A 12275-nucleotide genomic window follows, 5' to 3' on the forward strand; every position below is an offset into this window, starting at 1 on the left:
CTGAGTGTTTTGCTCGTCTTGCAAAACACTCGCAAACCGGGTTACTTGTAAACCGAGGTTTGACTGTATATACTAATATTTCTCAACATTTGCTTTTTTCTGATCTGAAGCTCCTCAAAATGCATTGAGTTAGTCCAATAACAAAGATATCACTTATTCCTTATTGTTTTTTTTGTTTTATTTCTGTATATTACCACAAATAAGAAAGGGGATCTAGAGAAGACAGAAAAGCAGTAACCAGAGACTGGAACCTACATGATTGGAAAAAATAAATAGGTTAAAAAGTATTTTTAAGGATAAAGTAAAGTGCTAGCCAAGGAAGTTCTTCTTCACCCATGAGAGTGGTGAAAAACTGGAACGCTCTTCCATAGGCTGTTATAGGGGAAAACACCCTCCAGGGATTCAAGATAAAGTCAGACAAGTTCCTGCTGAACCAGAACATATACGGGTAAAGCTAGTCTCAGTTAGGGCACTGGTCTTTGACCTAAGGGCCATCATGTAAGCGGACTGCTGGGCACATGGACTACTGGTCTGACCCAGCAGCGGCAATTCTTATGTTCTTAGTCCACTTTCATGATTAATATAAATATATAATGGTATGGCTATGGAATGATTACTGTGGGGCTTTGTTACTTTTTGCCTATATTATTGAGCGTATTCTGGTGATATTATTCTTCAATGGTTGTACTTTTATGTACTTTTCATCAGTTTTGTTTGTATTTGCTGTTGTTATTCATTTTTCTTCAATAAATAAAAAGCTTGTATTAAAAAAATATATACATAAAAATATATACATAAAAATATATACATAAATATATAACAAAAACAAAACTGAACAGAAGATGATCCCTTTTTATTGGATACTATCCTGACCTAAAGAGGTTTTGGACACTGAAAGCTAGTCAACCTTTTATTGGACTAAATATATTTTTATCATCTTATGTACTGGTTTTTGTTTTAGGTGGGGTTTTTATTTAGCTTTGTAAGTGGAATATGTCAGTTATTAAAATTGACCTCCCCTATTCATGTTTTGCACAGTACAGGGGGACATGCGATGGCTGTTTGGTTTTATCTGCTGTTGCAGTTTAATTTTTGTCTGCTTATGTATTTTTAGTTTGTGGTTACTCATTCTATATTTCATGAGGGTCTGTCTGCATTCTGGGGGCATGAGAAAGGTCAGGGATTCTGTTAGCTTTGAATGTCTACTGTATGTAGGATTCATTTGTAGAATTCAGCTTGTTTAGTTTTCCCAGTACAGTAAAACCTTGGATTGCAAGTAACTTGGTTTGCAAGTGTTTTGCAAGACAAGCCAAACATTTGATTAAATTTTAACTTGATACAAGCAAGGCCTTGCAATACAAGTACATACAGTATACATGCATCACAACTGAGCCGATAGATCTTCTCTCTCTGACGCTGCGGGAGTGTAGTGACCGTTCTAAACGAGCGAGGTCTTGCAATACGAGTACATACGGTATACACGCGTCACATCATCACGACTGAGCCGATGGTTCTTCTCTCTCTGACGCTGCGGGAGTGTAGTGACCGTTCTAAACGAGTGAGGTCTTGCAATACGAGTACATACGGTATACACGCGTCACATCATCACGACTGAGCCAATGGTTCTTCTCTCTCTGACGCTGCGGGAGTGTAGTGACCGTTCTAAACGAGCGAGGTCTTGCAATACGAGTACATACGGTATACACGCGTCACATCATCACGACTGAGCCAATGGTTCTTCTCTCTCTGACGCTGCGGGAGTGTAGTGACCGTTCTAAACGAGCGAGGTCTTGCAATACGAGTACATACGGTATACACGCGTCACATCATCACAACTGAGCCGATGATTCTTCTCTCTCTGACGCGGGAGTGTCGTGACCTTTCTAAATGAGTGAAGTCTTGCAATACGAGTACATATAATATTTTGTATTAAAGTTTTTGGATTGTGGAACAAATCGTCTTGAGTTTCCATTATTTCTTATGGGGAAATTTGCTTTGCTATACGAGTATTTTGGATTACAAGCATGTTTTTGGAATGAATCATACTCGTAAACCAAGGTTCAAAACGAATGCTAGGAAGTTCTTCTTTACCCAACGTGTGGTGGACACCTGGAATGCGCTTCCAGAGGATGTAATAGGGCAGAGTACAGTACTGGGGTTTAAGAAAGGATTGGACAATTTCCTGCTGGAAAAGGGGATAGAGGGGTATAGATAGAGGATTACTGCACAGGTCCTGAACCTGTTGGGCTGCCGCGTGAGCACGATGGACCTTAGGTCTGACCCAGCGGAGGCATTGCTTATGTTAAGTTTACTGTAAGTTTTTATTGAGCTGATAAGCACTGCAGTGTTTATGGTACCTCATTTCCTAGGAAGGCTCTTGTTTTGTCACTCCTTTAAGTACTACACTTCCCCCTCCCCATTCGCGGTTTCTCCATTTGCAGTTTCATATAATCGCGATTTTTTTCTGGGGAGGGGGAAAATAAAAAAACAGTCTTAATTTTAAAATAACCTATATTTTTTTCCTCCTTGCTGCCTTCCCGGCCTTACCTGGTGGTCTAGAGGGCTTTCGGGGCAGGAGCGATCTTCCTACGCTCCTGCCCCGTGCAGATCGCCATGAGGAAATGGCTGCTGTGAGTTCCCGTAGTCTCTCGAGACTACGTTGGGAACTCCCTACAGCTATTTCCTCATGGCGATCTGCACGGGGCAGGAGCGTAGGAAGATCGCTCCTGCCCCGAAAGCCCTCTAGACCACCAGGTAAGGCCAAGAAGGCGGCAGGGAGGTGGGGGTGGGTCAGAGCCAGATAATCACAGTTTTTCACCATTCGCGGTCCGGCTCTGCCCGTATCCCTCGCGAATGATGAGGAAGAAGTGTACCGTATTATGGTATGGCAAAATTACAGTATGTCCTGAGTGACTTTTGTAAGGTTTTCTATTCATTGACCTGGTACAGGATTTTGATCTGTGATGTCATACCTTTCTCAGTAATACAGGGGTGTCAAACTTAATCACATAGGGGGCCGAAATCTAGAACACAGGCTAAGTCGCGGGCCAAATTTTTTATTAAGATAACTTAGGGGTCCTTTTATTAAGCTGCGCCAACTGATTTTGCACGTGCTAAAGATTAGCCCATGCTAAATGCTAAGGCATCCATTATGTTCCTACGGTCATCTTAGCACTTAGCGTGCTCTAAGTCGGTTAGTGCACCTTAATAAAAGGACCGCCCTGGGGGAAGCAGGAAGTTGTGACCATGGCAGACGGAAAGCAGGAAGGGGAGCCGCGGACAGTGTTGCTGAATCACTGCCGAGGCCAGCAGATTTTTCAGCGTGATGGCCCCATCGGACCGGCGTGAGAGGGAAGACATGCTGGGCTTTGAGAAGGGGAAGTGCTGAGGGCCACATAAAATGGCCAAGTGGGCTGGATTTGGCGCGCGAGCCTTGTGTTTGATACATGTGCAGTAATAGATCAAGGTGAGTTACGTTCAGACACAGTAGGTTTTTATCCTGTCACTGGAGGGGCTTGAAGTTTAATACCCGCCACCCCCCCCTTTATCAGGTCATTCTGCCAAGCAGTGCAAGCTAAATGCCAAACCGTTCATAGGATTAGAATGGGCAGCTCAGCATGTTACTTGCACTGCTTGGCTTGATAAAAGTGGTAAATTTGTGCCTGAGGCAATGGAGAATTAAGTGACTTGACGTAGAACTCGGTGAGTGACAATGGTATTTGGACCCTTGCTTCTCTGGTTCTAAGCCTGCTACTCTAGTCATTAAAAACATAAGAGTTACCACCAAGGATCTTTGTAGCCTAGTATCCTGTTTCCAGCATTTGGCCAGCCCAGGTCACAAGTACCTGACAGTCCCAGTGTTAAGATTCCATTTACGTACAGATAATACATATTCCGAATGTACGTCAACAAAAAAACTAAAGGGCCAGCAGATCTGAAGGCTAGTGGCCATTTGGCAACCTACCAAACACATTGATAGGCAAATCATTTCAAAACTGTAAGTAACCACAGGATTTCTGTCGCAGTCCTGCAGTACTTGGCTGTTCGCATGGCCGGCATGAAGATGCCGGATTGGGATTCTAGAACTCATTGGGAGTCAGGTGTTAAAAAGCACCTGCATACATTTCCAGAATATGGTAAATATAATATTGTTCTTTTTAATATATTGTGTTATTTTGGTGCATGATTTTGATTTTATTTTTTGGCAGATAAGACCCTGGAGCATATTCAGTGTGCAGATTCCACTGAGCAAGCCTGGCAAAATAGCACGTGGCTGTCTGAAAATTGCATCCTCCCTTCTTCTCCTTTTCTTTCTTCACTCCAGTGCTCAGGTCCAATGTCTCTCTGCCTCCTACCCATGCATCTTCACAGACTGGCATGTCTATCCTCTCTGCCAGTTCTCCAAACGCTGTGGCCACTTGTGGCAGAAGCAGGGCTGAAAAGATGTTCTGTCTGGCACGGCTTTTCCAGATTGCTAGAAAGAAGAGAGTGTAGCCCTCCTTATCTCTTTATGGCACTCTTATTTCCTTTTGATTTCTACTTCCTCCTCCTATCTGTTCCCATCTCTCCTTCACATTCTCTACTCATCCCAATCTTTTTCCATCCTCCCCTTCACATCCCATCTTCTCAGCCATGGTCCCCTCTCTTTCTTTATTTGTATACACTCCCGCCATATCCTGGGTCCTTTCTCTTCCCACTTCCCTCATTTTTCTAATATCAGGTTACTCCTGCCCCCGGCAAGTATTTTCTGCCCATTCCTTAATCTGCTATGAATTCTGACAGGCCTTCATGCTGTTCCCCAGCAGACCTGCAGGAGGTGCTTCCTGTGGCTTCAGTATTTAGTGCTTTGTAAGGCCAGTCTGGTGGTCTTTGCCATGAGATCCATGAGAAGCTGTATAGCTCATATTATGAGACTGGATCCTTAGTTTAAAAAAAATGTGAGTTGTGTGAAACATCATCTTTTTTTATTTATTTATTTCAATTTTCTATACCGTTCTCCCAAGAGAGCTCAGAATGGTTTACATGAATTTATTCAGGTACTCAAGCACTTTTCCCTGTCTGTCCCAGTGGGCTCACAATCTATCTAGCGTACCTGGGTCAATGGAGGGATTAAGTGATTTGTCCAGGGTCACAAGGTGCAGTGTGGGTTTGAACCCACAACCCCAGGGTGCTTAGGCTGCAGCTTTAACCACTGCGCCACACTCTCCTCCCCTATGGCCTGGAAGATGCTGTGGGATATCTCTGCTGTTGCATGCTGTTTTTGCTGGCTACCCATTTGACTGCTTATTTACTTGGTCCAGGGATGGGATGGCCCAGGCGTCATCCCTGCTGTTATAAGCCAATTCAGTGCTTGAACGTTTTGGAAGGCATTGTCTCCCCTCTTGCTTCTTCAAACTATGCTTACGACTTGTCATTTTGCTAAGCAGAGAAGTGGGGGAGCTGAGCTCCTGAGCTGGGGCAAAAAGTGAAACTGTCCAGCTCAGATCCTGTCCTACCTGTCTGTGCATTTCTTTCAAGCTGATGACGGTAATTAAGAGCGCGGTTTTAGCAAGCTTCAGAGCTCATTCTCAGAAATGTGTATTGCAATCTTAAAACAATTACTTTTCTGTTGCTGCTGCAAATGTTTTTTTTTTTTTAGTTCTTAAGTGTATTTTACAATGTATGCCTCTTACTTTTCAGTTGAAGTAATTTTCATAATTATAGTGTATTGAAGATGTTGGCAGAATATAATTTCCAATCAAAGTAACATGAATATATTCATATTTACGCCAGCCTATGAAAAATACATTTTCTTTTCCAAAACACCACAATGTAACACGATTTTTGTTTGAGACCGCTGACTTATATCCTAAGCAGTTTGAATTGAATAGTAATTGAGGGTCAGACATAGAAACATAGAATATGACGGCAGAAAAGGGCCGACGGCCCAACAAGTCTGCCCAATCATGATCCCTTCCACCCTCGAGAAACTATCCTCTATCATACCTCTGTAGCGACCCCACATGTTTGTCCCATCGTCTCTTGAAGTCGAGCGTGTTAGTAGCCTTGACTACCTGACGTGGAAGACCATTCCATCTATCAATCACCCTCTCGGTAAAGAAGTATTTCCTGGTGTCCCCATGAAATCTTCCTCCCCTAAGTTTTAGCGGATGTCCTCTTGTCACCGTGGGACCCGTAAGAGTGAAGATTTCCTCCTCCTTGATGCGGCCCGTTATGTACTTGAAAGTTTCTATCATGTCCCCCCTTTCTCTGCGCTCCTCGAGCGAGTATAAGCGCGGACTGCTCAGATGATCTTCATATGAAAGATCTTTAAGTCCTGAGACCATCCTTGTGGCCATTCTCTGAACGGACTCATATAAAATCAGATGTCTATTTGTTCTGGAGTACCACAGGGCTTTGGTTCTTTCTGCTCTCTTATTATTGGATTGTTATTCACTTAGTAATTCCAGATAAGCGATTTTATCAAATTTTATTAAACTTAAAATTTAAAAACTAAAATGATGGGAGCCTTATAGCATAAATCTGAAGACAGGGAAGTTCTGGCAGCTCCACTCTCTGATCTCATCAATACTTCTCCAGACTTGGGTGAAGTCACAGAGGACTTTTAAAACTGTAAATAGTGAGGTTTCTGGAATCCAACCCATTGCAGGGCACAAGATAGTATAATTTCACCAGAGGCAGATTTTGTTAGTGTCCTACATAGCCTAGAGCAGTGGTTCCCAACCCTGTCCTGGAGGAACACCAGGCCAGTCGGGTTTTCAGGATAGCCCTAATGAATATGCATGAAGCAAATTTGCATGCCTATCACTTCCATCATATGCAAATCTCTCTCATGCATATTCATTAGGGCTAGCCTGAAAACCCGATTGGCCTGGTGTTCCTCCAGGACAGGGTTGGGAATCACTGCTCTAAGGCAGTGGTTCCCAACCCTGTCCTGGAGGAACACCAGGCCAATTGGGTTTTCAGGCTAGCCCTAATGAATATGCATGAAGCAAATTTGCATGCCTATCACTTCCATCATATGCAAATCTCTCTCATGCATATTCATTAGGGCTAGCCTGAAAACCCGATTGGCCTGGTGTTCCTCCAGGACAGGGTTGGGAATCACTGGCCTAGAGTTCCATACAGATGACTTAAAAATAAAATGAGTGTCCTTGTAAAAGCCCTAAAGAAACTGGTTGAGTTGAAGGTCGCAGAGGGTAGTTATAATCGTACACTCTGAGGAAAAAGATGTTATAAGTGGAGGAGTAAATGTAATTCTTGATTTGCCCATGCCTAAAAAGTATAGAAAAAGTCTGCTATTTCCATAAAACTTTGTTTTTGTGTCCAGGAGAGTCAAATTTTGCAATTTACCTACTTAAAATGTGAAAACATTGAATTTTCATTTTTTTAAATTAAGTTTTATAACAAGCCACACATGAATCACCACTAACCTGTATTTATATTGAAGTTATACAAAGATGACCAGAGAAGATTTAGAATTGAGTAGTTTTTTGAGATTTGCAATTCTATTGTAAGTCGCTTTCACGAATCGGCCCCCAGGTGTAGTCTCAAGTTTCCAAGTTTATTGTCCTTGGTAGCGGTGTTCGAAGCTCATTACATGAGGAGTGTTCACCTTGTTCCTTTGAGCATCAAAGACATGGACTTTGAGAGACATCCTACAATCCCTTCTGTAACAGATTCTCAACCAACTCCACATAGTTTATGGCCTTGGGATTGCCCAGGAAACCCCAAACCAAGCTGTTCCAAGCCACTTTCTCCTTTCTGGTTAGCTTCTTGGGAAATGCCTTGCACTCCAAGATCTTCTTTATCTGTGGTCTGACGAAAACACTAGCTTTGACTTTTTCCCTCAGACAGATTAGGGAAGATGTCTTGAAGATATTTGAAGGCTGCTGATTCCTAGAGCTCTTACAAATTGTTTCATTAGGCCTAAGTGGATGCGCACTGGTGGCAACGGCACCTTCTGGGGGGGGGGGGTGTCTACTAATGGTTCTCATATAATGACGTTTCTCCTCACAGAGAACTTGGTCCTTTGTGGCCAGTCCTGCCTTTGGTGTAGTGCACCTTTGTGTCCCTGCAGTCCCAAAAGCAGAGATAGCAGGGAAACTTGGTCAAACTGCCTTGCAGACCCATTAGGAATGCCACCATTTTGAAGTCTTCAATGACCTCCCAGCCTAACTCATCATACTTCAAGGTGCCTAGTACTATCTTGATGCTGTTGTAATCCTCTTTTGAGGTGCACTGAGTGAGCCAGGCGATTCCAATTGATTTATTTTAGTATTTATATACCGCGTATAGCCTCAAGCATTTTCCCTATCTGTCCCAGTGGGCTCACAGTCTATCTATACCTGGGGCGGTGGAGGATTAAGTGACTTGCCCAAGGTCACAAGGAGCAGCGCAGGATTAGAACCTACAACCTCAGGCTGCTGAGGCTGTAGCTCTAACCACTGCACCACATTCTCATAAGAACATAAGAAGTTGCCTCCGCTGAGGCAGACCAGAGGTCCATCTTGCCCAGCGGTCTGCTCCCGCGGCGGCCCATCAGGCCTAATTGCCTGAACAGTGTCCCTGTCTAATTTTGTAACTGCTTCTAATCCTCTAATCCTATCCCTATTACCTACCTCTACTCCTATCTGTACCCCTCAATCCCTTTGTCTTCCAGGTACCGAGAGGTAAAAAAAGCAAAGGGGAAATACGAAGAGGGGCTGGCCAGGGAGATGAAAAACTTCAAGGCATTCTTCAGTTACGTTAAGGGAAAGCGACCAGCGAGAGAGGAGGTGGGGCCGTTGGACGATGGGGACAGGAAGGGAGTGATTAAGGAGGATAAAGAGGTAGCTGAGAGGTTGAACACGTTCTTCTCGTCGGTTTTCACGAGCGAAGACACAACTAATATACCGGACTCAGAGGAGCTCATGAGTGGGGAACAGGCTGAAAAATTAGAGCACATAGAGGTAAGTAAGGAGGATGTCCTCAAACAGATAGACAGATTAAAATGTGGCAAATCACCGGGCCCGGACGGGATCCACCCAAGGGTTCTGAAGGAACTAAGACAGGAAATAGCGGGCACAATCCAACATGTTTGCAACCTATCCTTGAAAACTGGTGAGGTACCAGAGGACTGGAAAGTGGCAAATGTCACACCTATCTTCAAGAAGGGATCGAGGGGTGACCCCGGGAACTACAGGCCGGTGAGCCTGACTTCAATTATAGGGAAGATGGTGGAAGCTATGATCAAGGACGGCATTTGCGAGCACATCGAGAGGAATGGCCTACTGAGAACAAGCCAGCACGGATTCTGCAAGGGAAGATCATGCCTAACGAACCTTCTGTACTTCTTTGAGGGAATAAGCAGTCGGGTGGACAATGGGGAGCCCATAGACATCATTTACCTCGATTTTCAAAAGGCTTTCGACAAGGTGCCACATGAAAGGCTACTTAAGAAGCTGTGGAGCCACGGGGTGGGAGGGGATGTGCACAGATGGATCAAGCACTGGTTGTCAGGTAGACTGCAGAGGGTCGGAGTAAAGGGTCAATATTCTGACTGGCGGGGAGTCACGAGCGGTGTGCCACAGGGATCGGTGCTGGGGCCGTTACTCTTTAATATATTCATCAATGACCTGGAAAGGGAGGTAAAGTGTGAGGTTATAAAATTCGCAGACGATACCAAACTGTGCGGCAGAGTTAGGACCAGGGAGGAGTGTGAGGACCTGCAAAGGGACCTGGACAAGCTGGAAGACTGGGCAAACAAATGGCAAATGCGCTTCAACGTGGACAAATGCAAGGTCATGCATATAGGGAAAAAGAACCCGTTGTTCAGCTACAAATTGGGGGGGGTATTGTTGGGAGACAGCAGACTCGAGAGAGACTTGGGTGTGCTGGTGGATGCATCACTGAAGCCATCTGCACAGTGCGCGGCAGCCTCGAAAAAAGCCAACAGGATGCTGGGCATCATAAAGAAGGGCATAACAACCAGAACACAGGAAGTCATCATGCCACTGTATCGAGCGATGGTGCGCCCACATCTGGAATACTGCGTTCAGTATTGGTCGCCGCACCTCAAGAAGGACATGGCGGTACTTGAAAGAGTCCAAAGGAGAGCAACGAGAATGGTAAGAGGGCTGGAACACTGCCCATACGCCGAGAGGCTGGATAGGCTGGGGCTCTTCTCTCTGGAGAAAAGGAGGCTCAGGGGAGATATGATAGAAACCTTCAAGATCATGAGGGGCATAGAGAGGGTGGATAGGGACAGATTCTTCAGACTGAAGGGGACAGCTAATACGAGGGGGCATTCTGAGAAACTGAAGGGAGATAGGTTCAAAACAAACGCAAGGAAGTTTTTTTTCACCCAGAGGGTCGTGGACACTTGGAATGCATTACCGGAGGAAGTGATCAGGCAGAGTACGGTCCAGGGATTCAAACAGGGATTGGACGGATTCCTGAGGGATAAAGGGATCATGGGATACTGAAGGAGGAGCTGGGATGTAACACAAGTATAGAAAGTTAACCAGGTAATGAGTAAAAACCAACCAGGTCGTGCATGTGAAAGACCGGAGGGCTAGGGCTTCGATAGGAAGGCAGGACTTAAATGGGAAGCCAAGGTGGCAAGGGAGCCCCTTCTGATGATTCTGACAGGTCGTGACCTGTTTGGGCCGCCGCGGGAGCGGACTGCTGGGCAGGATGGACCTGTGGTCTGACCCGGCGGAGGCACTGCTTATGTTCTTATGTTCTTATATCTATCCAAACCTTCTTTGAAGCCCTGTAGCGTGCTCCTGCTTATCACATCCTCCGGTAGCGTGTTCCATGTATCCACCACCCTCTGGGTGAAAAAGAACTTCCTTGCATTTGTTCTAAACCTTCCCCCTTTCAATTTCTCTGAGTGCCCCCTTGTACTTGTGGTTCCCCATAATTTGAAAAATCTGTCCCTGTCTATTCTTTCTATGCCCTTCATGATCTTGAAGGTTTATATCATGTCTCCTCTAAGTCTCCGCTTTTCCAGGGAGAAAAGCCCCAACTTTTTCAGTCTGTCAGTATATGAGAGGTCCTCCATGCCCTTTATTAGCTTAGTTGCTCTTCTCTGGACTCTCTCAAGTACCGCCATGTCCTTCTTGAGGTACGGCGACCAGTACTGGACACACTACTCCAGGTGCGGGCGCACCATTGCACGATACAGTGGCAGGATGACTTCCTTCGTCCTGGTCGTGATACCCTTCTTAATGATTCCCAACATTTTGTTCGCCTTCCTTGAGGCTGTGGCGCACTGCGCCGACGCCTTCAATGATGTATCTACCATCCTCAGACTGTTTGGGCCTATGTCAGCCAGAATAAACTGCTTTACAGTGTTGCTTGGTGTGGCTTTCCTTCTTGTCTACCACACCCTGATATAGCCAAGATTTCTATGAATAAGATGATTGAGTAATATTTGGAAAGGTGCTATATTTGTAGGATTTTCTAGGAAATCATGAAGAGGAGAGACCAGATAGACTGGAATAGACTTGAAATTAAGGGTGGAGAAACAGAAATAAGGCAGATTTGTTGCACATAGATTCTCTGTTGCATCAGGCTGTGTGCTCAAGCGTTTACTTGCCTTTAAATTCAGTATTCCGAGAGATCTGTAGAAATTCTCCTCTTAGGAACATATGAGAATGGCCCATCTAGCCCATTATCCTGCTTCTGACAGTGGTCAAACCAGGTCACCCGAAGTACCTGGCAGAATCCCAAACAGTAGCAATATTCCATGCTACCAATCCCAGGAATAAGTAGACTTTCCCTGTGTCTATCTTAATAGCTGCTTATAGGCTTTTCATCCACTGTTACCACATTCTCCAGCAATGAGGTCCAGAGCTTAACTCTTCATTGAGTGAAAAAAATATTTTCTCATTTGGTTTTTAAAATACCATCATGTAGCTTAATTCCCTCCCCCCCCCCCCGGTTTACTAAGCCACGATAGAGGTTTCGACCATGGTCCAGGGCGCTAAATGTTCCGAGACTCATAGAATTCCTGTGAGCATCAGAGCATCATTGGAGCATTTAGTGCTCCAGGCTGTGGTAGAAACCTCTCCCGCAGCTTAGTAAAAAAGGGGGATTAGTTCTCCTATTCCTTTCACTTTTTGAAATACCACTTCTCCCTCCGTATTTGCTGTGATAGGGGATTAACAGACCCGTGAATACAGAAAAAACGTGAATATCTTTTTCATATGTTATTTGCTGTTGTCTATTAAAAACCATCGTGAATATGGTGAAACCACGAATAACACGGTGGGACTCGTGGGAGACCT

The 12275-nt window shown here is 44.7% G+C and overlaps 1 protein-coding gene across 2 annotated transcripts in view; it reads left to right on the forward strand.

Annotated features, from left to right (window-relative positions):
- ZBED1 (zinc finger BED-type containing 1) overlaps window positions 1–12275 on the forward strand; it is a 404682-nt gene that overhangs the window by 97884 nt on the left and 294523 nt on the right. The gene's annotated exons all lie outside the window — the stretch shown is intronic.

This window comes from Geotrypetes seraphini, chromosome 6 (assembly GCF_902459505.1).
Source record: "Geotrypetes seraphini chromosome 6, aGeoSer1.1, whole genome shotgun sequence".
Lineage (NCBI taxonomy): Eukaryota > Metazoa > Chordata > Amphibia > Gymnophiona > Dermophiidae > Geotrypetes > Geotrypetes seraphini.